Source organism: Bacillus rossius, chromosome 16, assembly GCF_032445375.1.
Source record: "Bacillus rossius redtenbacheri isolate Brsri chromosome 16, Brsri_v3, whole genome shotgun sequence".
Taxonomy (NCBI): domain Eukaryota; kingdom Metazoa; phylum Arthropoda; class Insecta; order Phasmatodea; family Bacillidae; genus Bacillus; species Bacillus rossius.
The window spans coordinates 47,519,226-47,546,749 of NC_086343.1; positions in this window are offsets into that span (position 1 = coordinate 47,519,226).

The window sequence follows — 27,524 nt, forward strand, 5'->3', positions numbered from 1 at the left end:
TGGGTGCTGTCCTCTGGCTTGGCGAGTTCCACGACCGGGCCATGAAAGTTGTAAACGCTAAGGAGCCAGAGTCAGTGGGACATCCGAGGGGTGGGTCCTAAGGTTCTCTCTCCAGTTCCCGAGATAATCCCTGTGTGAGCAGACCTGAGACAGTTACCCTGCTACTTATTGGTCAACATGTCGGAGAAGTCCCAAGTGGCATGATAAATCAAGACTGTGGTGCGGGATGGCCAATTGATCGCCCCCATCCAGGTACTCTGGGTGTTATGAGCCGTGTGGCATTGGATTCGCACTGGCATTCTGAGCCAGGTTGTGAGCTGCAGTCGGAAATCTGGTGAAGTTCGGTGGTCGCACGGGGCTTTACGATCAAGCCCTAGGATGCCCCAATCCCAAACAGGTGGATGCATGAGCAGCATTTAACCTACTCCAGTACTAGCCTGGAGAGATAAGAGGCTTGGATAGGGTCTTGGATGTATAACGGGCTATCTGTAAGCACCGATCGGTATATCCGATGGGGGTTTGCAGAATGTGAGCGGTTCAGATAAGTGCCAGATAGTTACTTGCTGGGCGGGCATGCCAGTGATGATGCCGCTGGTTTGCTGGTGGTTGTTGCTGGGTGGCGCTGATGTTGGTATGGGTTCCTCAGCCTCTTGTCATAGCCTTATCCAACGCCTCTGAGCCGCGATGAAATGGCGTATCTTTTATCCTCACCATATAGGGCCGCGATTTGTTTCATCGGATTAGCCCCTCACATGGAGTATATGCCTGCCCGCAGGGGGTTTATTAACTCGCGCGTTAGAAAAGAAGCGAAGCAAAAGCTTGTATTAAGATTAATATGTACAAATCATTATGTATGTTCCACATTTTCTGATGAGCCAATATTAATGCTTACTTCACATTTGAGTAAAGAGCTTTGCTTATCCATGTAACACTACTAACATCTAAAAAATGTAAGTTTTAGTATTTTTTTCAAGAAATATAGCACAGACACAAATATGCTCCCTTTTCCCAAAATATTGGGGTGCAGGTTTTTACTGTAGAAGCCATAGTTGATACTAGGGCTAGTAATTATTTTGTTAGTCAGAGTTTTGGCAGTCTATTTTGAAAGCAAAATCAGAATTAAAATGTAGCTAAAGGTTGAAGAATTGTTTCACTTGTAGGAAGCGAATGGTATTAGTAGTCGAGTTAGTGTCTCAATCACATGGCATTTCAAAAATTAAAAAATTCAACAGGAGCATAACATTTTGGGTGCTCCCTGAGCTTGTGTGTGATATGGTGCCAGGTTTGATTTCTCTCAAGGGAACTAGAGCATTACTAGAGTGTGCTGGGTGCAAACTGACTGTTGGATATCAAACTAATTGTTCTGTTCCTTTTGGAAAAAATGAAAAACAAGGAGGCTAGGTTATGTGCTTGTTTTGAGGCGAAAAAGAAAACTTACTAAGGACCAAGATAAAACAGTTATATAAATAATACTGCAATTACACTGTATTGTATTTGTTGTTCCATGGGTCCATTATCAATTGTAAAGGGTTACCTTTCGGGTGAATTTGGGGTTGGGTGAACCTTTTTCGGATTCTGCACACTGTTACAGGAATTCCAATTTGACTTTGTAGTATCCTTCTTGTATGCCAAATAGATTTTTTCAATACCTTTGAAGAGCACCTGCACAAAATCCGGATAAGGTTGTGTGGACTAGTAACCTAGTTAAGTTAAGTTCCTAGGATTTCTGGTCATGGATACAGAAATAACTGCCTCAATTTGAATTTTTACCTTTTGCAAAGAATCTTAAAGGACCATGAAATTTCTAAGCTTGCAGTGGTATTTTTCCAAGTATGTTAAGTGGTGTGCCCCATTAAAGCACTTAAGGAAAAAGTATGCTATTGTACATACCCCTCCCACCGAAAACTTAGTCTCCTCAACTTCAATTAGAGGTTTATTGTTTAGGTAAATGATATAAGCTTAGCAGTGGGGGCAGTCAACTACATGGATTGGATGGAGAGCTATTCCAATCGCTTATACCCACGGCACTTCAAAAGATCATAAACATTTCAACAGGGCCTATGAAAAGGAGATGCTGGTGTGCATATTCTATCTAGAAATATTTTCCTGTTAACTCGATCATGTCGAATTTGACATCTGACAGACAATTGAGAACTCACATGGTTATTTTACCACCCTAGGCAACTTGTTAAATAGGCCACTGTATTATGGGGTTAACGAGGTTTCGATTAATTCTCACGCAACATTCTCACGCAAATCTGTGATCCTTCAGAGTTTAGGTATTGTAGGAGGAAAAGCCAGCATTTATTCCTGATGGAACAAGCCCATGTAATCGGCTACATTTGTTAACATAGTTCAGTGCCAAAGTGAAGATTCTGAGGGTAGTGCCATCCTTTCTCAGATTGTTGTGATGAAAGATGTAATTATGTCTTAAAAAAATATGGGGAGAACATTGCATGTGTACCAATATTGGTTTGTTCCATTATCTTGTGCTATTTTCATATTGGTTGCAAGAAGGCGTAACAGGAAATTAAGATAGAGTTTTATTGGGAAGGGATGCACTAAGACATAAAAGAATATCTAAGGATAAGTAATATTTATTCACTTGCCAAACACCTTTGAATTCGAAAGTAGTAATGTATTTTGTACAATCCCCAGAGAGTATATAGGCAAAAAATGTATATCAATATTTTTATTGTTGGGCCACTTTCTCGATCAAGTAAAGGGCACAATTGAATCTTCATTTTGGTAGTTTTTCAAAGTTAGTGGTTTTGGTATTACTTCATTATATTAAAGTGTGATCTTTTTGTTCTAACTTGAGAATGAAATGTGGAAACGGTTTGTCAGTGTTGAGCTGTAGATCTCTGATAATGCTACGTATTTTACATCCAAAAAATGATAACCGATCTTGGTTTTATTGGGGACATGAAACAGGCGTATGTCAGCCTGTAATAACCCTGCCCCAAATCTTGTTGAGCAGATCAATAAATCTAAGAGAGGCGCAAATTCATGACTATTAATTCTGACAAGGGTTTGAAAGTGTAGCAGGAATTATGTTTATTTATGACGAATTTGGGAGGGATGGGAGAGATGTGGTACCGTTGTGTATCAGCGAACTTGAAGTGCATAGATATAACCTGCTTGGGATTATCCTGAAGGATTGCAATGTTTGCCATTGGTTCTATAAAGTTTATGAATTAATATTTCTGGAAATAAATACAGCTTTTAAAATCTTTAATATACCATTTTTCATGTACCAAAAAAATGATATATTTTAAGTAGAAGCACTACACATAACAAATGTATCGTTTAAGTTTGGTATTCCTATGATTTGGAAAATGCCTATAAAATATTTTCATGCCTGACTATAGTAATTTTATACGTAACACATTTTATATTATAAATATTAGTACTACATGCAAGATTAAAATTTTTTATGTTAATGTCTGAGAATAAAAAGTGCTATGTTCTTTCCATAATATTTGAGTGCAATTTTTAACTAGGTGTGGTAGTGGGTAAATCAGTGACTGCCATTACCTGCTAGGCAGTGGATACCAGTCAGAGACACTTTTTCCTTACTTTTCTTTGTTTCTTTTCAAGGAAAACATTTTAATATTTTTTACATCATGAAATTTAAAGTCAAGTTTTGAGGTGTCCATTTAAATAAACGCATCCAAAAAATGTTCTTTTTTTATTTATTTAAAAGCATTTTTCGCTTAAATGTTCTCTAATGCCACGTCCTTCCCTAGTAAAATCTCTTTCAAGTTGGAAAAGATCAGAAGTTTACCAAATAAAATGGTAGCACCACTGTTATTTTTAAAGGGTTCAAAAGAATATGTCAAGGGTTTGATAAAAAAAATGAGCTCCATAGCATAAAACACTATCCGCGGAATCTTAGTTTAGTTGGTTTAAATATTTTGCACAAATAACAAACCTAGAACTGATATTCATGTGTAAGAATCTCTCTTTGGATTTAAACTAAACTGATAGTGCTTAGTATTTAGTCTACTCTTAAATTACGTATGGAATTGTGTCACGAAAGTTCAGGATACATTTATGAACTCCTTTATATGCATGTTTGCAACACTTTAGTTTATTTAACACTATGTAAATCATGATTGTAAAGTCCAGAAACTTTTGAAAAATATTTGTTACATAACTTCTGGATAAATTCATAATTTACTTTTTTTCTAAACCATTCATAATAATAATAATAATATTTAGCCACGAAATAATGACAACCGAGAAATTCTGAGGTTTATTTAATATACCTATTATCTATAAGATAGTAAAAGCAAAACAAATAAAATAATTTAAAGTTTAAAATTTAAGTGAAATGGTTATACACTAGCAGCCCACGAACTAGATCCCAAATTAAGTCTTCTTACCTCTTGTGCATGTAACATAGCGTGGATTTCCTGACAAACTATATGCATGTGGCTTTATTCATATTAAATTAGAAACAAATAAAGTTTCAATACAAGGGATATGTTATATCAGGTTTACGATAACATATAATCAATGGTTTTGAATATATTTATTGTATCTAACTAATATTTAAAATACAACCTTTCAAAACACTTATTAAAAATTACCTACCTTCCCTAAGTTTTGAAAGTTATTTAGGGAATTAGTGAACAACCAATGTTGTATTCAAAGAAACAAAACCTATAGCCCGGCAAGATACTTGTGAACCTGCGCAGACCCCAATTCGTGGCCTGACGCACACTACCGTCACGTGATAGCCGCCAGGGGAAGTGGAGGGGGTCAGTTCCGCGCTTCACTCGGCTGCGTGAGGATTGCGTCAGCGCTGGGACCTGGGTTACACGGTACAACAAGCGAGCCTATCCCATCAACCTCGGGAATTAAGTAGAACCTTATTCCAGGACGACCCTTGCGAGGACAGGCGCGTGAAATTGTATACAACGTTGCGACGCATCTGAAAGAAAAGAAGTTGCTGTACGGTTTAAAATACAATGTTACTGAAGCGACAAGTGCTGCGACGGGTGTGTCTGAATCAACGGTAAAAAGAATTTTGGCTGAGGGGAAAGTAAAAAGTAAAATTGGTCTGAACTTTTCAACACCTACTGGCAAAAAAAAAGAACGCAAAAAAAGGTTAGAAGTCGACGATTTTACGTGTGGTGCTGTGAGGAGAAAAGTGCATGAATTTTACACTGTCAGGAAAACTGTTCCAACTTTAAATAAATTAAAGACGGCTTTGCGAGATGATGGTGTTTTGGACTGCAGTAAAGAATTTTTGAGAAAACTGTTAAAGAGACTGGGATTCCGTTGGACGAAGTGTCAGTCAAGGAGAAGGATTTTGATTGAGAAGCCTGATATAGCAGCATGGAGGGGGCGTTTCCTACAAGAAATGCGCAAGTTTCGAAACGATGGTCGTTCAATCGTTTATGTAGATGAAACGTACATCCATGCTACCCACAGCGTTAGTTCTTGTTGGCAATCGGACAATGAGCTGGGTGTTACAGAGCCAATCGGGAAAGGCCAGCGTTTAATAATTGTGAATGCAGGAGGAGAGGAGGGATTTGTACAGAATGCATTGTTGATATTCCGGTCAAAACAAAAAACGGGAGATTATCATAATGACATGAATTTCGAAAACTTTTCGAAATGGGTTACACATAAACTGCTTCCAAATTTACCTGAAAACTCCGTCATTGTTCTCGACAATGCAAGTTATCACAATGTACAGACAAATAAGAAGCCGACTTCCGCTAACACCAAACAAGTGATTCAAGAGTGGTTAAAAATAAACAACATAACTTTCTCCTCTGACCTAACAAAAGCCATCCTACTATTACTTGCGAAACAAGTGCCCACTTCCAAACCTTACAAAATTGACGAAATCATTAAAATGAACTCCCACGAAGTAATCAGGCTTCCACCCTATCATCCGGACCTCAATCCGATTGAGTTAGTGTGGGGATATATTAAAGGACAAGTGTGCGAAGAAATATCATCCTCACTCGAAGACAAGAAGACATTATGTGAACAGCTGTTTAGTAGCTACTCTAAAGAGCAATGGAAAGAATGCTGCCGGCATGCAGTGGCGTAGCGTGCCATCTCGGCGCCTGGGGTGGGAGACCCATTTTGCCGCCCCCATTCTATAGGTGCTTAGTTAAAATTAAATTTCACATGCAATGAGGTACCTTTTATTGAAGTTAAAATAGGATGAGCGGTTTTATAAGCGGATTCTTCGGGCCTTATGAGCAGCGAAGTCAGAAATAACTTTGTCAAAATCAATATTAGCAGCCAATTCTTGTTCAATCGACAATATAGCCAAGTTTGATAGTCTAGCGGAGCTCATAGTAGATCTGAGGTAATTTTTTATTAGCTTCAACTTCGAAAAACTTCTCTCACAACTTGCAACACTAATTGCCAAAGTCAAATATATACGAATTAAGATGACTATATTTGGAACCGAAATTCCAAGATTCAGTTTTTGAATGAACTGGAGGAGCTCCAGTGGTCCTTTACCACTTATATCTTCCTCTGATTCAGAACAGGCAACAACAACAAACTGCTGAAGACGCTTCCGCTCCATCTGAAACTCGTCCTTGTCGATGTCTTCTAATACATGGGAAAGATCACACTCGAACTTGCTGTCCAAAAGTTTCGCTGGCATCAAAAATCCAAACTTGTCCGATATTTCTTGAATTTGCTGGAATCGAGTCGTCATTTCTTGAATGATCTTGTCGAATGATGCGATAGTCTCTCGACGGATTTCCTGTTCGTGAGACAAAGCTGCATCTTCAGAAGATTCATCGCCATGCATGCGTTTTTTCCTACGAATTCTTCTCGTTTTGAGTTCGATTCCGAGTTTTTCGCAGAGAGTCTTAGCAAAGTCAATTGCTTCTTGCACGAAACGGTCTCTACTTTCCACTAAGAGGGTTTTCAAAGCGCAGAGTTTCTGAGCACACTTATCCACACTTAGTCCTCGTTGCTGCAGGTAAATCTGTGCGTCATCTACTTCAGGTAGCACTGCAGCCCAAAAGCCATGAAAAGTTAGGAAGTTAAATGACTGCATGGCTGTCAGGAGAAGACTGGCTCCCGATCTTGTTTCGGAAGTTTGAGATGAATCTGTTAATTGTTCCAGTACCTCAAGAACTACCTCAAACTTATTTTTAAGCATCTTGACAGCTACATGTCTAGCGCTCCAGCGCGTTTTAGTGACTCGTTTTACTGCTTGACCTGTGATGGCAACCAAAGCGTTCCATCGAACAGTTGATGCGGAAAAGAAGGCAAATAGCTTCTCCAGAGTTCCAAAAAATGTCACGGAATCCACTGATTCAGAAGCAGCGTGTACCCCAGCCAAGTTTAGTGAAAGGTTTGTGCATGCAACGAATATAGCTTTCGGATTCAGTGCTTTAATCCGGGTTTTAACTCCATTGTGGATCCCTGACATTGTGGCAGCATTGTCATAAGCCTGTCCTCTCAGATTCTGTATGTCCAGTCCGTCTGATGTTGTCTTCGCGATTATATCGTTGCTGAGATCTGCATTTTTTCCTTTTGGTTCGAAGAAGTCAATGAAAGATTCTACCACGGCAACTTTTTCTCCTTCGATATGTACTTATCGCAGAACTTGGCTCATTTGGTCATTGTGGGAGATGTCTGGTGTACTTTCGAAGATTACGCAATAATATTTAGCTTCTTGAATACGACGGATGATGGTGGATCGAACTTGCTGTCCCAGTAAGTTTATAAATTTATTCTGGGTTTCTGGAGATAGATACGAAACTGAGACTCTTGCTCCCAGCTTTATCTTTGTCAGGTGTTCCATTAGAAGAGGGTCGTATTTAGCTAGGAGGTGCACTAACTCCAGAATGTTCCCGCGATTGCCACTATCATCTCCTCGAATGTCTTCTCGATGTCCTCTGAAGGCCAGATTCTGTTTGGCTAAGAACTGGATAATATTCAGCAACCTGTACAGTACATCCCTCCACTTCTTCTCCTCACTTTCGAAAACTTCTTGTTGTTTCTGATCGATGGTTGCTTTACAGTTCAGGCGAACTTCCAACTCCTTCCATTTCAAGAAGCTCTGTTCATGGCCCAGGCTATTTTCATAGTCTCCTATTCTTGGATTTAGATTCCACCATTTGTTGAATCCTTCTTCAGATGCGAAGTTAGAGCCGGAATTGCCAAACAGCTTGCAAGAAAAACAATACAAGGATTGCTTCAAAGTCGAGTACACCATCCATGTTCGGAGAACCTTTTCGCCATTAGATAATGGTTTGTAGAACCGCTCTTTGGTTAGTTTTCGGGTACCGCCTTTCGTTGAAGTCCCTGAGCGAACAACATCGGCAAATTTGGAATCGATGTGCTGTACTGAGTCAGATCCGCGACATACTAGAAGCGTTCTTACTTCGTCGGTCATAGGAGAAGGCTAGCAACCTACATCGTCGAGATTCACATCTTTGATTTCGGCAGGAGCAGAAGGCACGATTTCAATTATGTCTTCTTTGGCAACATTCACTTTTTCTGCAGGCTTATGACTAGATGCTTGAGGTTCTTTTGATGAGTCGACTTCGTCTTGACCCTGCTCTGTGGTGGGACCAGAACTACTTCCAACTGCGACGGCAGGTACGTCTTCTTCTTGTACCTGTAAAATAAGTTATGTATTCCCATGAATATTGGCCGGAGGACACGTTCGAAATTAAAATAAGTATTTTATCTATCACAAAACAAAAGTGGTTTTGGTGACGGCGCGGTTTGCCGGGCTTATAGGAAAATTTTCAAACAAAATTGATTTTGTATGGCAGCTACCTTTTTTAGAGTTTCCCGGTAAAAACTGACTGAGTAAGCCATGTTATAGATGTTATTAAAAGATAAAATTACGAGAAATTTCAGAAAAATCGTTGGCGCCATTTTTGAGCTAAATGAAAAATTATGTTTTCTTTGTATGACAGGTACCATAAATAATCAAGTTATCCAAAAACAAAAACAAAATATTCCTTGACTACTACTAGATTTACAAAACATCCCCTATTGAAGTTTTAAATTCAAGTAGCAGGACAAAATTCAGTCGTAAACTTAAAAAGATGTACCTTAACTCAATGTAATTTATGTTAATATACTCCATACTTTTTAAACAATAATCAATGTTCAAACAGCTATTAGAGAAATTTTAAGTGTATTATAAAATAAGATTTAATGAACGAGCGTGACTCCGTACTCGCAGACAAACCTAGGAGAATAGGGTTTGCGAGACTAATGTAAGAACTTGTAACTTCTGTAAACAATAAATAAATAATAATAATAATAATAAATAACTGGAGTAATTCTAGGCCATGCATGATTCTAGATGGAGGAATCATATACCTACTTACACTGGAATCACTTCCGCTGCTGCAGGATGCCACCGAAGACGTTAACGTGGCTTTCGAACCAGAACTGGAACTAAAATATTTCAGTAATGCACCTTGAGACTTCTTCGCATCTGCTTCTTTCTTAGCCCTTTTTTTTTTTTTTTTGCGGAATCCCGCACCGCTTTCTTTGACTCTTTATTTTCAAAAACTAGTTCAAAGATTGGGTAAAGTTCTAAATGTTTAGTTTTAGAAGATTCAACAGTATTTAAAAGATCGAAACACAATCAAAATGACTTTCGTTCCCTATCCGAAACTCTCGCGAAACAAACATACGAGTAAAGCGTGATTGCGTAACGGTACTTCACGATGCACTAAAACAAACAAAGATCAGTACTGTAGCATGTGTGCTACAGCTGCTACCTTTGATAATGTTTATGTTGGCAGAAATGGTTAACGTATTTTATTAATCTTTCGGATGCCCTGGTAATACGAGTTATTTTAGATTTAAGTTGGTTATATGTTGTTTTAAAAAAGAAATTTGTAATTCTTATTTAGTCTAATTATTTTTAAGTTTAAGATTTTAAGTTATTAAATTGGTCTGGAAAGTTCGAGGACACTACCGAATATGTTGGTAATCGCTGCGCTAGACGGCGCGCGAGCAGAACAGCTGATTGTGTGACGTCAGGTGAGACGGGCGAGCGGAGTCGCCTGGTAGGCCCAGGCGGACGCGCACGTGAAGTAAAACGCGGGTTGGCCATGGTATTGGTTCCACATCGAAGTAACTGTATACGAGTGTTCCTTTTTGAATATGAACGGGGTTCATTTATATAATTTAGAACGCTTTGGTACGATGAACGCGAGTGGTTGGTGAGGCGTGTGTGAATATCGCGAGGATTTTCCAAGGATGAATTATGTGCGCCGAAATAAACTCCAAGACGGTATGGCGAAGGATTCGTCATATCCGTACAATTACCTGCAGCTACGGTAACGTATAATGGCAAGGGTTTGCCATTAAAAACACTCGTGAGCAAACGAGTGTATTTGGTGACCGGACATCACGACGTCAAAAAGCAAGTAAGTGCCAGCCGTGCCACTGCCCCGTTGACCCCTTTGACCCCTGGTGCGAAACTATAATTTGTGGATTTTTGGGATTTAAATTAACGGACTAATAAAACTGAAACTGGGATTTTACGTTCAGCGTGTTTCACCCAATCCCTGCCAGACCTAGAAGAAAAAAGACGTCGACCGTTAGAAAATGACTTAACTGAGAAGGGCTTGTAAATCCATAATTTCTAATTTGCTAAATTTTTGGTATATTTATTTGCATGTTAAGGTGTGTCAATTTTTTGCTAGATTTCGCCTATGTTAATTGGTATTTACAGCGGTGATACGCCCGGTGCGTATCTATATTTGTATTTGTATTTGTATTAGTATGTTCTTATATATTTTAAATGCCTTTTTGGTAATTATATTTAATTTTCGGAGCTCCGAAGTATATGATAAAATTATAATTTTTTGGGGGAATTGTTAAAGTATTTTTTTAGTATTATTATATAGCTACTTTTTATAAGTAGTAATAGGGTATGTATTTTATGATGGATGCGCCGATTTGTGATGAAACGATTTTATGATATATATATGTGTATATATATGTATATATATATATATATATATATATAATGTTGTCATATAAATTTTGCGTCTTTTTAACTTGCTGCCTCCTCTCACTGTTCGCAACCTTATTAGTATTTTTTAAGCCTGCTATTAGTTTGGTTTTTAATATTTTTTTGGGTTTACCTGCGCTTGCGGTACGGGGCAATATAGGAGTTTTACTGTGTCCCGGTTTGCGGAAGTTGTTTGGTTTGCCCTGGGTTAAGGTCAAACTTTACAGTACAATGCGTAGTACTGAATTCAATGAGTGCGAAAGAGAGCCATCGACACGGGCCGACGCGTGAAACAAAAGATTTTGTATGAGTAATTAACATAATAAGGAGTGCCGCTCAACTCGGCTCGCGCGCGCCGGGCGGCGCGCCGTGATGCGGTGTTGCCGTTCCTATGTAAACAAACAAACGTTATAAAGAGCTCTGTCAGTGATTTCGCAGTTTTTCTTTTAAATAAATATTAAAAAAATAGTTGGTGCGCAAAATTTTAGATAAAAATGGAACATTAAAGTGTGTCTGACACATGTAATGAATGAATCATAGATCAGATCTCAACCCACTTCACCGGCGACCCGCCCCCGCGGGCTGCCGCCCGGGGCGGGCCGCCCCCTCCGCCCCACCCACGCTACGCCACTGCCGGCATGTGGAAAAAATCGAGAATGAATACTGGAACAGTGATAGGTTATTAGATACTGAAATAGATAAGATTATTGTTAATCTTGAAGAATCTACAGACGAAGATTCCTCAAGTGAAACGGAAAATGCCAGCTTCACATCAGACTCAGATTAGGTAAATAACATAGCTACTATAATAACAATCTAACTATTAAAATATTACGTTGGCATCTTAAAATTATGTATCTATTATCAACACGCAGTTTTGCGTCGAACATTTGTGACGGAAAAAGTAGTGACAAAACGCAAATGTTCTGTATTTTACCTTTAAGAAAATGCTATTTTTACAGAACCCTTAACCAAATGATAATTTGATAACTAAGCCTTCAAAGAAAGAATAATTTAACACAAGCAGCATTTTTGTTTATGACAATATAGTTTTTTCACAGAGAGGTTTTTTATGACTGCAAACAAATAGCGTGACTGTTAGCATACTGATGTTCTGTTAACTTGATTAATTTTTGTAAATATGTATGTGTTTGAATGATTTGGACATGGGTTAACGATGTAGTGTATTTTCCAGTTGTGATCATGCAGTTCATGTGTTATAACCCTTCTGTTGCGTTCATGTAAGACGGGCTGACACTCCATCGCCTTGATTTGGAGGGTCGCCACGCCTTCCCCTCCAGACACTGTCGTTGCACTAAGGGGCGGTAAAGGGGAAGGCAGCTAATGCGCGCAGCGATAAGAGAGACGGTTCAGATTTAACTTTTCCCCCTATAGCATAGCCGTGCACGCCAACATCGTAAACACTATCCAGTTATTTTCGTGAGCAAACACACGGGCTTCAAGCTATTATAATATATGCACACTTGGGAGGGTTGTAGTGTTGTTGTATTTCGTGTACAAAATTATTTTAATTAAATTGCACATAAAAATATCTGAAGTATTTGTGCATTCCTTGCGCTACAATCGCATACTGTGATGCCTCAAATATGCGAACATATAGACCTCAGCGTTTAAAAATATTCCAGACACTACATGGAGGTTTAATACAAATACTTGTGTACTAATTAAACTACTTATTACAATTTTTAGGTGGTAAAAATAACTGTCAATAAATTATTATCTAGTAGTTTCAAGCATTATAATAAAAAAAAATTTATAACTAAAGTTATTAAATTATAGTTTGGCACTATTATTAACAATTATTAAACGCAGCCAGCAATAAAACAAACAATAATTAAAATTACGTAAGTTATGTACTTGGTATAGTTAGTAAAACCAATTATGGTAATGACAATAACTTATTAAACTACAGTAATAATTGTATAGTTTAACACATATTGAGAGTGTTCACAAAATGAGTAGATAAAATTTAATAGGTAAGTATATATATAAATTAAAGTATTTATACTAATATACTTGTATATGCATGTGTATGTACATTAATACATATATATGCATATTCGTATACACATATTAATACATTTATATAACTATAACACGCAATTTAGCACAACATCTTTCTATCAGTATGTGATTGCCGTTGGCTGTTTTTTTTTTCTATAATAGTTAAGAAACATTTTGAGTTAGTCACTGAAGAAACATTTTTTGTTATTTAACGCTTTTCCATAGTTACATTTTCATACATAAGCTAAATTTAACTATTTTTTTATATTTTGCTTTCAAAATCATCTTGCTGTCTTCTAACACATATTATTACTATATGTTATCCGGTTTACACTCCCAATTTTTCAGCGTGACACGAAAATTCGTAAAAGTGTTTTAACGGTTATTAAATGGCTTTTTCAATTTATCTCAAAAATATCAGTTTGGTTTCATTTATGAATCCATCAAAGGAAAATTAAATATAGTCATGAGGCCTATGAAAATAAGTGCAGTGGTCATTACTTGGTAATTTTTTATAGGCAAGATACCCAAGTTGATTTACGATAGTAAATCTAAATGGAAAAAGCTATACACATTCAATCAGTAAACTTTAATCACTACAATATGCGTATGTAAGCACAAGCAATCTGTGCTGTGACAGCCACAAAGAATATGTTTTATTTAACTTACTTAATGTGTAGTATGATATCTTTATGTGTTAAATAAATTTCAAGGCGATGTTGCCCAAGATTCAGCCAATGAATAATGAATATATTATTTAAATCATTAAACCATAAATATTATTTTGTTTAAAATATTTTACTACTGTTTTCTTTATTTAGCACGTCTAGCTGGATTAAATTAAGTTACCAATATCTATTTTCAGAATATAAAATTTTGTTTTTATTTCACTAACACCTTTCCCAAAAATAATTGAGCTAGCACATTATATTAGGAGATTAACAAACGTAATTCCACCCAACATTTTTATCCTAAAAATTATTTACAATTATTTAATTTTAATTTGACATCCCAGGTAGATAATGATTTTAATCACATTATATCAATTCGTGTTTAAGCATAACTATGCTGTAAAATGTATTTCACACAAATATCTTGACAAAAGTACAATATTTTTAATTTAAAATGTAATAAAAAACCTAATATTTCGCAAAACAAAGTTAACCGTTATTAAAGAAAACATAAAAAAGTTTTTTGTATAGTTGTGAAATATGATATTAAAATTTTTATAGAAATGTAAAAATACCACATAATGATACACCAAAATAAAAGAATATTACCTTTTCTAGTGATTTGATTTTCGTGTTGGTATTATCTCTAGAGGGACAGTAAGTACCCATGTGAAGCCTTTCCAGTAAAACTTTTAAGTATTTTGAACAATAAATAAACCTTTTTTTATTTTTATGTTTTCCAATTTTGCATCCAAAATTGTTGCTGACTAGTCTAATTTAAGAGATAAAAGTTCACTAGAGGATAATGTAATAAGACTCTTAGATTTCTGTGACGTAAACAGTTAGCAAGCGATTAGTATAAAATAGTTCCTCTGAGTCCAGGGCGCAGGGTGTGTATTGGAATTGTTGGCCGCCATTTATTATCGAATGATCTCACAGGGTCCAAACCGAGTACCCAATGTTCCATAACGTTAGTGCTTTTTTATTTAAGTATTGGTTTCACATTTTTAAGTTTTCTTTTGTTTTTTTTTATTAATATTTTATTAACTGACAACGCCGGTTTCAAACCAGGGACCGCAATCGAGTCAGTAATTTGTTTTTAAATAAATAATTATATATTTATATAAATATATATTGGAATTGTTTCAAATTGTTCAAAATTTAAAGATTTTTCAAATTGTTGATCAAAATTAAAGTTATGACCTCTGATGGTGCATCTGAGTAAATTGACCATTTTTGAGGGAAATGTCCCCTCTCAGAAGAGAATAACCTAACTTTAAAAAAAATTCGTTTATATAATGGGGTAATTTCCCTTAAAATGGGATCATTCACTTGATAAGGGAATTTTCAAAATATATTTTCCATTTTTTCCATTTTTGAAACTAAAATATTGTTTCAATTTGGTCACCTTGTGTCAATTAAGAAAAATTTTCAAGGTCAATTACAAGGTCAAGGTCATTCAAGATGGCGTTCGTAACGTCATAATCAAAATTGGCGGCTAACAATCACAATCCACACCCTGCAATCCTGGACTCGAAGGAACTATGTAAGGATACGGCACCACTTTGGTGAGCCAATTAATTCTGTACGCCTACGCCCTAACGTTGTGTGTGACAATAAGCTCTGTAAGCATACACACGCCTCTGATACGGCGCTAAGAGGTTCTGTACCCTAACTGAATACACTACAACATGCCCAAGTTATGGTAACCAAATTGTTCTGTACTATCATGAGCATACAATAAAAACCAATATAAAATGAGATTGGGCGCCTTGTGATATGCGGTAGTAGGCGAAATCGCTAAGGCTGTTGGCATTGACGTGGGCGACAAGGATGTCCAAGTTGCTCACAGATTACCCAGCAGCAGAAGAGACCAGCCTAGGCCAATACTTGCTAAATTGTTCTCCCAACAAACAAGAGATCAATGTTTACAGAAATTCAAAGAAAACAAGACGCTGTTGGCTTCAGAAGTGAATGCTAGATTTCCTGCAAGTACGATTTTTATAAATGAACATCTCACGCACTTCAATAAATCTCTTCTCTGGGAAACAAAGAAAGTAGCAATACAACAATTTCAAGTTTGTGTGGGGACGTGACACGAAAATATTCGTAAGAAAAGAGGAAGGGAAACCTGCCACAAGAATCAGACGTCCGTCAGATCTTGATAACTTAGTGACTACAAGAATTTCTAGTTAATCCGTAAGTTTCCAAAAAATAAATTTATGAATGAATTTTTACAATCATTAGATGCAGATATTTTCACATGGGACTGTCTTGACTGTTCTGAATTGGATACAACTTTTGTAGATAATGGTTTTAGTGTCTTGCATTTAAATATTAGAATTATAAGCAAAAACTTTTAACAGTTCTTGGTCTTATTATCAGATATTAGAGTAAAATTTGATATTATAGTTCTTACTGAAACCTGGCTAAGCGGGCAGAGTTCGTTGTACTCCATTGCGAACTACAGCGCCTACTTTAGCAACACAACGCTTCATAAAAGTGATGGAGTAGCAGTGTTTGTGGCTGCTGACGCAGAGGAGATTGTCCTCGCGGGAGCTGTCTGCTTGCGTGTCACTGTCGCGCTCTGTTGCAGCGACGCCGCTGTTTCAAGTCAAGCCTCGCTTTTAGCAGTTTACACCTTACACCTTCTGGGTGTCTTGACGACTTCCTTAATTCATTGGACAATGCGTTCACCGTTCACAATACTTCATAATTAATGCTACTTGGTGACATTAATAGAAATATATGTACGACTGTTTATGATAAATACACAGAAAAACATTTAAACATTCTTGCTAAACATGGCTTGACATCTTGTATTAACAAATATAAACGCAAAACACTTTTCACACAAACTTTTAAAGACTATGTGTTTGCGAAAATAAAAAATAAAAATGATGTTAATGCTGTAATTAGCTACAATATTGTGTGTCAAAGGTCTCTTAGGAAAAACAATATACAAACAAATTTTGATGGAACAATTTTATCTGATTTTTTTTTAATTCGAGTCTTGGAATTGTGTATTAAATGAACAAAATGTTGATATTGCAACAGATAATTTTGTAAATTTGATAGAAAATTACATAGACAAAGCTAGTTCGCTTACTGTTAATACATGTAAGTCAATAAAAATGTAAAAACCATTGATTACAATCGAGTTGATTAAATCGATTAGAACACGAGACAAAATTAAACAAGAATTAAACAAACAACCATTTAATACACAGCTAAGACAAACATTTTGTAACTAAAGAAATAGACTTACGTCTCTTATACGAATAACTAAAGACAATTATTTATTATAAAAGAAAAATTGCTGAAGCAAAAAAGATTCTAAAAAAGTTTGGAATATTATTAAAGAGGTTACTGGCTCAAAAAATGAAAAAGTAATAAATGATAATAACATTATAAATGCCATGTCAAAACCTGAGCAAGCTGCAAACAAACTAAATAGATATTTTACAAATGTTGGAAATGATATGGCTTCAGAAATCATTAAAAATAATTCTAGTAATAAGTCCAAAAATGGTTTAGTTGCTACAAAAATTGTTCAAGGGTCTTTTTTCCTAGCTCCTGTGTCAGAATGTGATATGCAATCAAATATTTCTGAAATTAAAAACACCAATGCGTTGGGTTCTGATAAGATAAGTGTAAAAATATTATAAGAACACAAATATAAATTGTGCAAACCTCTAGCTCATATAGAAAATGTAAGCTTAAGTTTAGGGAAATTTCCTAGACGGCTCAAGAAAGCGATTGTCATACCATTGCATAAAGGGGGTAGCTTTGCATCCTCAAATTTTAGAGCAATCTCTATAATAGCGACATTTGAAATATTATAAAAAAATGTGTTAAAAAACAATTAATGTCATTTTTGGATAACAACAAAATACTGTCTGTAAACCAATTTGGGTTTAGAAAAGGCTTAAGTACAAATGATGCTCTAATTAAAGTAACAAACTTTGTGCACAAAGCCATAGAACAAGGTAAAAAATGTATTGGTGTGATGTTGGATCTTGCTAAGGCTTTTGATACAGTCTCACATAAAATACTTTTAGATAAACTGGATAACGTAGGAATAATAGGTTTGGCGAATACTTAGCTTAAAAGTTATTTGGAGGGTATATCTCAGAGAGTCAAAGTAAATAATAAATTAGGAGACATCCTATATATAAATATAGGCGTCCCACAAGGCAGTGTTCTTGGGCCAATTTTGTTTCTGATATATATAAATGATCTATGTAACTTAGACATAACGGGGCAGATAGTTTATTTTGCAGATGATACTGCAATTTTATATTCATCCCACAATTGGCCTTCGGTTTTTGAAACGGTAAATAACGAACTAAAAAAGTCAAAGAAATATTAGATGATAGTTTTCTTTCTCTAAACATAAATAAAACCAAATATTTTAATTTCTCTACCAACATTTTGGGTCAACCTATCAAACATTAACTATAAATTCATGTATGTATCGAAATAAACGTTAAATGTGAAAACTGTAGTGTCATAGAAAGAGTACAGGATATAAAATACGTAGGTATAGTGCTCGACTCTTTTCTAAAATGGGATAAACATGTTTCTTATCTTACGAACATGATTCGAAAAATGGTGTATAAATTCGTTTAACAAAGAACAATATTATCTATTGAAGGTATTAGAATGGTTTACTTTGCTATTTTTCAGTCTGTTATGCATTATGGCATTCTGTCTGGGGGAGGGATGAGTAAAACGTCAATTAAGCCACTTATAACAATTCAAAAACTTATTTTAAGAGTTATTTTCAAAAAAAAAACACATGTACCCATCCAAGGAACTTTTTAAACTATTAAATGTATTTTATATTAATAGATTGTTTATTAGAGCTGAAATAATAAATAGGTGTCAAAGGGATAATCAGATAAATTATATAGATCATAACTATCCTACACGGCATAGACAGAATATAAATTTACAAATTCCTCAATTTCATAAAATAATATCTCAGAGAACTTTAGAATTTTTGCTTCCCAATATTGTTGTTATTCTTCCTGCAAAAGTAAAAACTAAAAATTATTTTCAAAAGAAAAAATATATTAATATTTGCCTACATAATTTAACTGATGAAGAGATGGCTTTAGTATTTAAGTAAGTTTTATATATTGTTATAACTTTGTACCTGTACTTTCCTTAAATACTAATTTTTATTTAATTATATTTTCATTTATCCATGTTACAATGTTATAATTTATACGTTTTTTGTGTATACATAATATTGAATTTTAATAAAAAAAAATTTTTTTAACTTTCATCTTTATATAACTAATCTAAAGTTTCTTAGGTTATATTTTATATATTTATTTCACAGTTATTATACATTTACAAATGTTTACATTCGTCAAAATACCGCATGTAATTTGAAGTGACTGGAAGCACTCACATACAAGCTTGCTTTCGTGAATGCTAAATTTCTTGGTTAATTAAGTTAATATTGTTAACAAAGTGTAAAAAAATTGGAAATAAATTATTATTATTATTATTATTATGACAACCATAAAATAAAAACAACATTTATTTTTAATGAATACTCGACAGTTATAATAAAACAGATTTCAACACAGATTTCTCGAATATGTCCAAAATAAAACAATTATCTCCAAATCTATGTTCAGTTACGTTGTGCACATGTGTATTAATTTTCAAAAGTATATTTGTTATTTGCCTCCAGCTAGTCACACACGAGACTCTGACTCCTAGGCCTACTGGACCTGTGGGCGACAGTTTTATGAAACAGTTCCTTGTATCTAATACAATTATTGGAAACACATCAATCGCTAATTACGAGCGTGATATTAATAGTGTTGACTGGGACGGAGCTATCGACTCACGGCGCAAACGTACCTATCTAAAAGTTGGTGCAGCCAGCCATACCTAAGTCCTGGTACAAGGGAATATCTCAACCTTATAATTCGCGGTAAAGTCGTCACCGCGCACTGCCTTCATCTACTGACGTCCGGAGTGATTCGCTCTCGTGTTTAACTACAAGGTTGTAGTTAAACATGACGCTGATCTGCTTCAAACGTCCAACTTCCTCACGGGAATTATCGTCGAATCACGCCAAATTCATGGCATCAGAAACACTTTTTTTATTTATTTTAAATATCGCATTGTCGGTAATAGCCGGCCAATCCAAACGTAGACGCTAGGCGTCATTATTACAAGCGACCAAAGTAGTATACGAATGTATGTTCTGGAACATGGCTTCTGGCTGTGGTGCCTGTGGTGACACCCGCCATCTTGGATTGTGACGTCACGGCGGCCATCTTGGATGACCTTGACCTTGACCTTTGACCTTGACCTTTAATTTGATCCTCAAAAATCGCCAAAATCCGCCAAAATTGGGCAAAATTTGCCCAAAATTCCTCAAAATTCGCCAAAATTTCCATTTTTGTGAAAATAAATTCCGCCAAAAAATCTCAAAAAATTCCACAAATTAAAAATTTCTCTTTTCGAGGGAAAAATTTCCCGTTTCGAGGGAAAAATTCCCGTTTTTAGTCCTTAAAAATCCCAGCGGCTGAAAATTCCTAAAACTGGCTTAAGCATCCTTAACTCAAGCCTCAGTTAAGCCATTTATAGGATTATGACGTCACCGTTGCATTTTCCGTTACGCCCGCCATCTTTAACTTTTTTATTTATTATTCGATTTTAATGAAATTTTTTTAAAAATTATAAAAAAATTAAATTAATAAAATTTTAATATATTTTTTTTTAAAAATTGTACTTTTTAGACACGGAGTTCGGAGTCCTCGGTTCGAACCCGACGAGGGCAAAAAAAATTAAAAATGGCGACCGATCCTTCCTCACAGTGGCTGCAGGCAGACTGACTCCCAACACTTTTTTTTTTTTTCAAAGCATATATAACGTCACCTAGTATGACGTCATGTCCGCCATCTTGTCTTCATTGCTGGAGACCACCATCTTGTTTTCATCGGCGAGAGTGCGCTGATGCCATGTTAGTTTAGTTCTTATCCGCCAGAGTGCAGTAATCATTTATTATTGCTGTGACACCCGCCATCTTGTCATTTGGCCGCCATCTTGTAAATCCGTAATTATTTAGCTATAAATTTGGGAAAAATTCCAAAATTCATTAAAAAAATCACTCATCATTTTACAGATTGATTCGTTCAGTTTCAGTCCTTGGTTCGATACCCGATCGATACAATAATGTTTAATTTTATGTAAAAAAATAATAATTTCAATAAACCATGTTCATCATTCTTAAAGAGACTTTAAAACCTCTACTACCATCATCATATAAGCCATCAACACCACCATCTTGGAAAATTCGTAATTATATTGCTAGAGATTCGGTAAAACGTTCAGAAATCATTAAATAAATTTCCAATCAATGTACCGATTAATTAGATCGACTTAGGTCCATGGTACGATTCTGAACGATGAAAAAAATATTAAATATAATAGTGGCAGGTCCGAGAAATAAAGCAACACAAGTTCTTTTACAAACATAATATTTATTACATAATTTCTATTCTACTACAGGATCACTTACGAAAGCCAGCAACTTTATAATCAATCATTTAGTTCCGCATAGACGTGCATCGACTACTTCTTAGCTCCAAATGGCTCCAAATGCTTCAAAAGGCTCCAAATGCTCCAAATGCTCCAATAACCACCAAATGCTTAACACAGCTCCAAATGGCTCCAAATGCTCCAAACGGCCTCCAAATGCTTGACAGCCTCTAAATGCTTGACAGCTCCAAATGGCTCCAAATGCTCCAAACGGCTCCAAATGCTCCTAATGTCTCCAAATTGCTCCAAATGGCTCCAAATGGCTCCAAATGGCTCCAAATGCTCCAAATGTCTCCAAAAGGCTCCAAATGCTCCAAACGGCTCCAAATGCTCCAAATGTCTCCAAATGCTCCAAACGGCTCCAAATGTCTCCAAAAGGCTCCAAATGCTTCAAAAGGCTCCAATTGCTCCAAACGGCCTCCAAATGCTTGACAGCTCCAAATGGCTCCAAATGCTCCAAATGGCTCCAACAGCTCCAAAAGGCTCCAAATGCTTCAAAAGGCTCCAGTTTGTTGCTACGTCATCAGTAAGCTGATTGATTATGTCCTGTCTGATATCATCAAGAAAATTACAAATGTCCTTCGACTCACCGAACGTATTTAGATAATAATAGTCTTTCAACGTTCCACGAAATGCAGACTGCGCCAAGTAGAACCCATTATCGTTTACTTGTAATGCACCGAACACAGTCTTAGGTTTATTTTCATGTTCAGACGTCATAGCAATCGGTTTCTGCACATCTGTTGTTTTGGTTGTACGCTTTCGTGTCTACAATCTAAAGCGAGGAGTCGAAATGTCGGCAGGTAGTTCAGCAGTAGGAGCACAGACTCCACCTTTACATTTCTTCGCATGATGTCGCAAACTGTCAATTCGAGTAAACCATTTAAGGCACTCATCACAGCGAAACTTCATGCGAGAAGGATTCTTCATGCATTTGCTCCGCTCATGTCTTCGTGCGCCATGGGAAAATGCGAACGACGTATCACAGTAGCTGCAAGGATACCGTGGAGATATAGACGAGCCTTTCAGACCTAATCCAGATACAGGCGTTGCAACAGTAGTACCATTTCCAGGCATACTCTTATGCACATCGATGCATCGTTGTTGCGCCGAAACCTTTACTTTCTGCCGCACGGCAGGACCTTTGCATGCCTTCATGTGCGTTTTCATATTATCTTTTCTAGCAAACTGCTTATGACATTTCTCACAAACAAACATTTTGCGATATAGGTTCTTGGCACATTCGCTCCTCTCGTGGCGTCGAGCATTGCTGTTGTTTGAGAAAATCTTGTCGCAGTAACAGCACCGATGTTCGTTAGTTGTCAAATCAGCATCCATTGAAGTCTCCATCGAGTTCGAATCGTTGTTCGTCGTGGTTTCCTGCACAGCCAGCTCTGTAGTCATTAAGCTCTCTTCTGCTGGTGGTACCACGACTGATGAAGTCTCCTCCAATGTTGTCGTCCTCGTTGCCAACGGGATCTGCACCTTCTTAGTCGTCGCTGTCGTCAAGGTTCCCGTAGACGATGGTACAACGTCCATCATATTCGTCGTTAAAGTCGGTAAAGATGCCATCGAGTTCGCAAGATCAAGTAATTACGCGACTTATGCACCAGATGAATCAAATTAGGTGATCCTTACAACGTCGTCAGTAACAAACTGAGCGACCCGATGTCTAGGACTCGCTTATATACATGCACCGGATGGAATAATACGCTAGTCAAATCAAGATCAATTTACTATAATACTAGAGTCAAATCAACATTAAAAATAGAAGCACCATCAAAAAGGCAGCACATTTTGGACGCGCCGTCAATAAAAAGGAAGCACATTCTACAAAACGAAAGCTCATTTAACGAAAAGGAGGTACATTCACACTTACATTAAACTCGATAGGATGCGATCGTCAGTGTTAAGCTAGGATATAATGTCTACATAAGTTTATGAATCCACCAGTTAGTAGTTCCATAAGTAATTGACTTCAACAGTCTTTTGGCTCTAATAATCGTTGGCTACAATTTTCGTAGGCTCCAATATTCGTTGACTCCAATATTCGTTGGCTACAATTTTCGTAGGCTCCAATATTCGTTGGCTCCAATAATCATTGGCTCCAATATTCATTGGCTCCAATATTCATGGGCTCCATTATCAATTGGCTCCAATTGCTCCAAATACTCCAACAGGCTCCAAAAGGCTCCATCTGTCTTTTGGCTCCAACAGTCTTTTGGCTCCAATATTCGTTGGCACCAATATTCATTGGCTCCAATATTCATTGGCTCCAATATTCATTGGCTCCAATTTTCATTGGCTCCAATTTTCATTGGCTCCAATATTCATTGGCTCCAATATTTATTGGCTCCAATTTTCATTGGCTCCAATATTCATTGTCTCCAATATTCATTGACTCCAATAGGCATTGACTCCAATAGTCATTGGCTCCAATAGACATTGACTCCAATAGTCATTGGCTCCAATATTCATTGTCTCCAACAGTCTTTTGGCTCCAAAAGACTTTTGGCTCCAATATTCGTTGTCACCAATATTCATTGGCTCCAATATTCATCGGCTCCAATAGACATTGGCTCCAATAGACATTGACGCGAATAGTCATTGGCTCTAATATTCATTGTCTCCAACAGTCTTTTGGCTCCAAAAGTCATTGACTCCAACAGTATTTTGGCTCCAAAAGTCATTAGCTTCTAAAGTCATAGGATCCAACTGCTTTTTGTCTCGTCAGCGTCAAATATATTTGGCTAGAATGCTACGAGTCTAAGAGACTATGAGCCGCAAGACTACAAGTCTAAAAGGATCTAGCTGGTTAGGAGTTATTCATGCCTGCGAGGCTACAGAGCTACGAAGCTTCTAGAACTCAAGTTTAAGTGACTGCGAGGATACAGGACTACAAGTCTGCATGAGTACTTGACTACGAAGCTACTCATCTACAAGGCTCCAATTGACGCATCTGTCTTCATCGGAATTTTCTCTTTTGATCCATCTGCTCCAACAGCATTATGTTATAAGAATTACAAGGCTACTTGATTACGTAGCATCAAGTCTACGAGGCTCCATTGCATCATTACTACGAGAATACAAGCCATGAGGTTACGAGACTATGCGATTGCAAGTCTTAAAGGTTACGTGATCGCGAGGCTATAGGGCTACGAAGCTTCCAGAACGCATGGTCACGCGACTGCATGACTAATTGGCCGCGTGGCTACGAAACGTCATGTCTCTAACTGACTTCAATAGCAATATTCAGTGGTGAGAGTTAATTTATCTCATGCAAAGGTACTTGGTGCAAGTAGTTCCGCTTTTCATCATCAGATGACGTCACGTGTTGCTTGCAGGTAAATAATATTATCTTTATGCGGAATGCGGGATGCTCACTATCGATCGCATAAGAAGGATGGCTTCAAGGAAAAGGAAGTTCATCCTTCCTGCTAGTGCTTCTCAGATTTCTCACGGTCCGCCATCTTGGAATGCAACGTCACGGCGGACATCTTGGATAGGTGTGACCTTGACCTTTGACCGAAACCGCAGGATTGATCGCAAGCACACGGAGAAAACCACCAAAATATTGACAAGAATAATCATAAGCACACGGAGAAAAACGACACTAGTTTTCTTTGAAATCATAAAATTACAGGGAAAAAAATTTAATAAATAACAAATAAATTAATATAAAATTTAAAATGGCAAAAAAATACAAAAAATACATAAAATTCTGGCTTGTACTAGAACTATATCTTTGCTAAACAACGAGAAGTTCACAAGCTAGCAGAATCTGTTTATGTATTTTTTGTATTTTTTTGCCATTTTAAATTTTATATTAATTTATTTGTTATTTATTAAATTTTTTTCCCTGTAATTTTATGATTTCAAAGAAAACTAGTGTCGTTTTTCTCCGTGTGCTTATGATTATTCTTGTCAATATTTTGGTGGTTTTCTCCGTGTGCTTGCGATCAATCCTGCGGTTTCGGTCAAAGGTCAAGGTCACACCTATCCAAGATGTCCGCCGTAACGTTGCATTCCAAGATGGCGGACCGTGAGAAATCTGAGAAGCACTAGCAGGAAGGATGAACTTCCTTTTCCTTGAAGCCATCCTTCTTATGCGATCGATAGTGAGCATCCCGCATTCCGCATAAAGGAAATATTATTTACCTGCAAGCAACACGTGACGTCATCTGATGATGAAAAGCGGAACTACTTGCACCAAGTACCTTTGCATGAGATAAATTAACTCTCACCACTGAATATTGCTATTGAAGTCAGTTAGAGACATGACGTTTCGTAGCCACGCGGCCAATTAGTCATGCAGTCGCGTGACCATGCGTTCTGGAAGCTTCGTAGCCCTATAGCCTCGCGATCACGTAACCTTTAAGACTTGCAATCGCATAGTCTCGTAACCTCATGGCTTGTATTCTCGTAGTAATGATGCAATGGAGCCTCGTAGACTTGATGCTACGTAATCAAGTAGCCTTGTAATTCTTATAACATAATGCTGTTGGAGCAGATGGATCAAAAGAGAAAATTCCGATGAAGACAGATGCGTCAATTGGAGCCTTGTAGATGAGTAGCTTCGTAGTCAAGTACTCATGCAGACTTGTAGTCCTGTATCCTCGCAGTCACTTAAACTTGAGTTCTAGAAGCTTCGTAGCTCTGTAGCCTCGCAGGCATGAATAACTCCTAACCAGCTAGATCCTTTTAGACTTGTAGTCTTGCGGCTCATAGTCTCTTAGACTCGTAGCATTCTAGCCAAATATATTTGACGCTGACGAGACAAAAAGCAGTTGGATCCTATGACTTTAGAAGCTAATGACTTTTGGAGCCAAAATACTGTTGGAGTCAATGACTTTTGGAGCCAAAAGACTGTTGGAGATAATGAATATTGGAGCCAATGACTATTCGCGTCAATGTCTATTGGAGCCAATGTCTATTGGAGCCGATGAATATTGGAGCCAATGAATATTGGTGACAACGAATATTGGAGCCAAAAGACTTTTGGAGCCAAAAGACTGTTGGAGACAATGAATATTGGAGCCAATGACTATTGGAGTCAATGTCTATTGGAGCCAATGACTATTGGAGTCAATGCCTATTGGAGTCAATGAATATTGGAGACAATGAATATTGGAGCCAATGAAAATTGGAGCCAATAAATATTGGAGCCAATGAATATTGGAGCCAATGAAAATTGGAGCCAAAGAAAATTGGATCCAATGAATATTGGAGCCAATGAATATTGGAGCCAATGAATATTGGTGCCAACGAATATTGGAGCCAAAAGACTGTTGGAGCCAAAAGACAGATGGAGCCTTTTGGAGCCTGTTGGAGTATTTGGAGCAATTGGAGCCAATTGATAATGGAGCCCATGAATATTGGAGCCAATGAATATTGGAGCCAATGATTATTGGAGCCAACGAATATTGGAGCCTACGAAAATTGTAGCCAACGAATATTGGAGTCAACGAATATTGGAGCCTACGAAAATTGTAGCCAACGATTATTAGAGCCAAAAGACTGTTGAAGTCAATTACTTATGGAACTACTAACTGGTGGATTCATAAACTTATGTAGACATTATATCCTAGCTTAACACTGACGATCGCATCCTATCGAGTTTAATGTAAGTGTGAATGTACCTCCTTTTCGTTAAATGAGCTTTCGTTTTGTAGAATGTGCTTCCTTTTTATTGACGGCGCGTCCAAAATGTGCTGCCTTTTTGATGGTGCTTCTATTTTTAATGTTGATTTGACTCTAGTATTATAGTAAATTGATCTTGATTTGACTAGCGTATTATTCCATCCGGTGCATGTATATAAGCGAGTCCTAGACATCGGGTCGCTCAGTTTGTTACTGACGACGTTGTAAGGATCACCTAATTTGATTCATCTGGTGCATAAGTCGCGTAATTACTTGATCTTGCGAACTCGATGGCATCTTTACCGACTTTAACGACGAATATGATGGACGTTGTACCATCGTCTACGGGAACCTTGACGACAGCGACGACTAAGAAGGTGCAGATCCCGTTGGCAACGAGGACGACAACATTGGAGGAGACTTCATCAGTCGTGGTACCACCAGCAGAAGAGAGCTTAATGACTACAGAGCTGGCTGTGCAGGAAACCACGACGAACAACGATTCGAACTCGATGGAGACTTCAATGGATGCTGATTTGACAACTAACGAACATCGGTGCTGTTACTGCGACAAGATTTTCTCAAACAACAGCAATGCTCGACACCACGAGAGGAGCGAATGTGCCAAG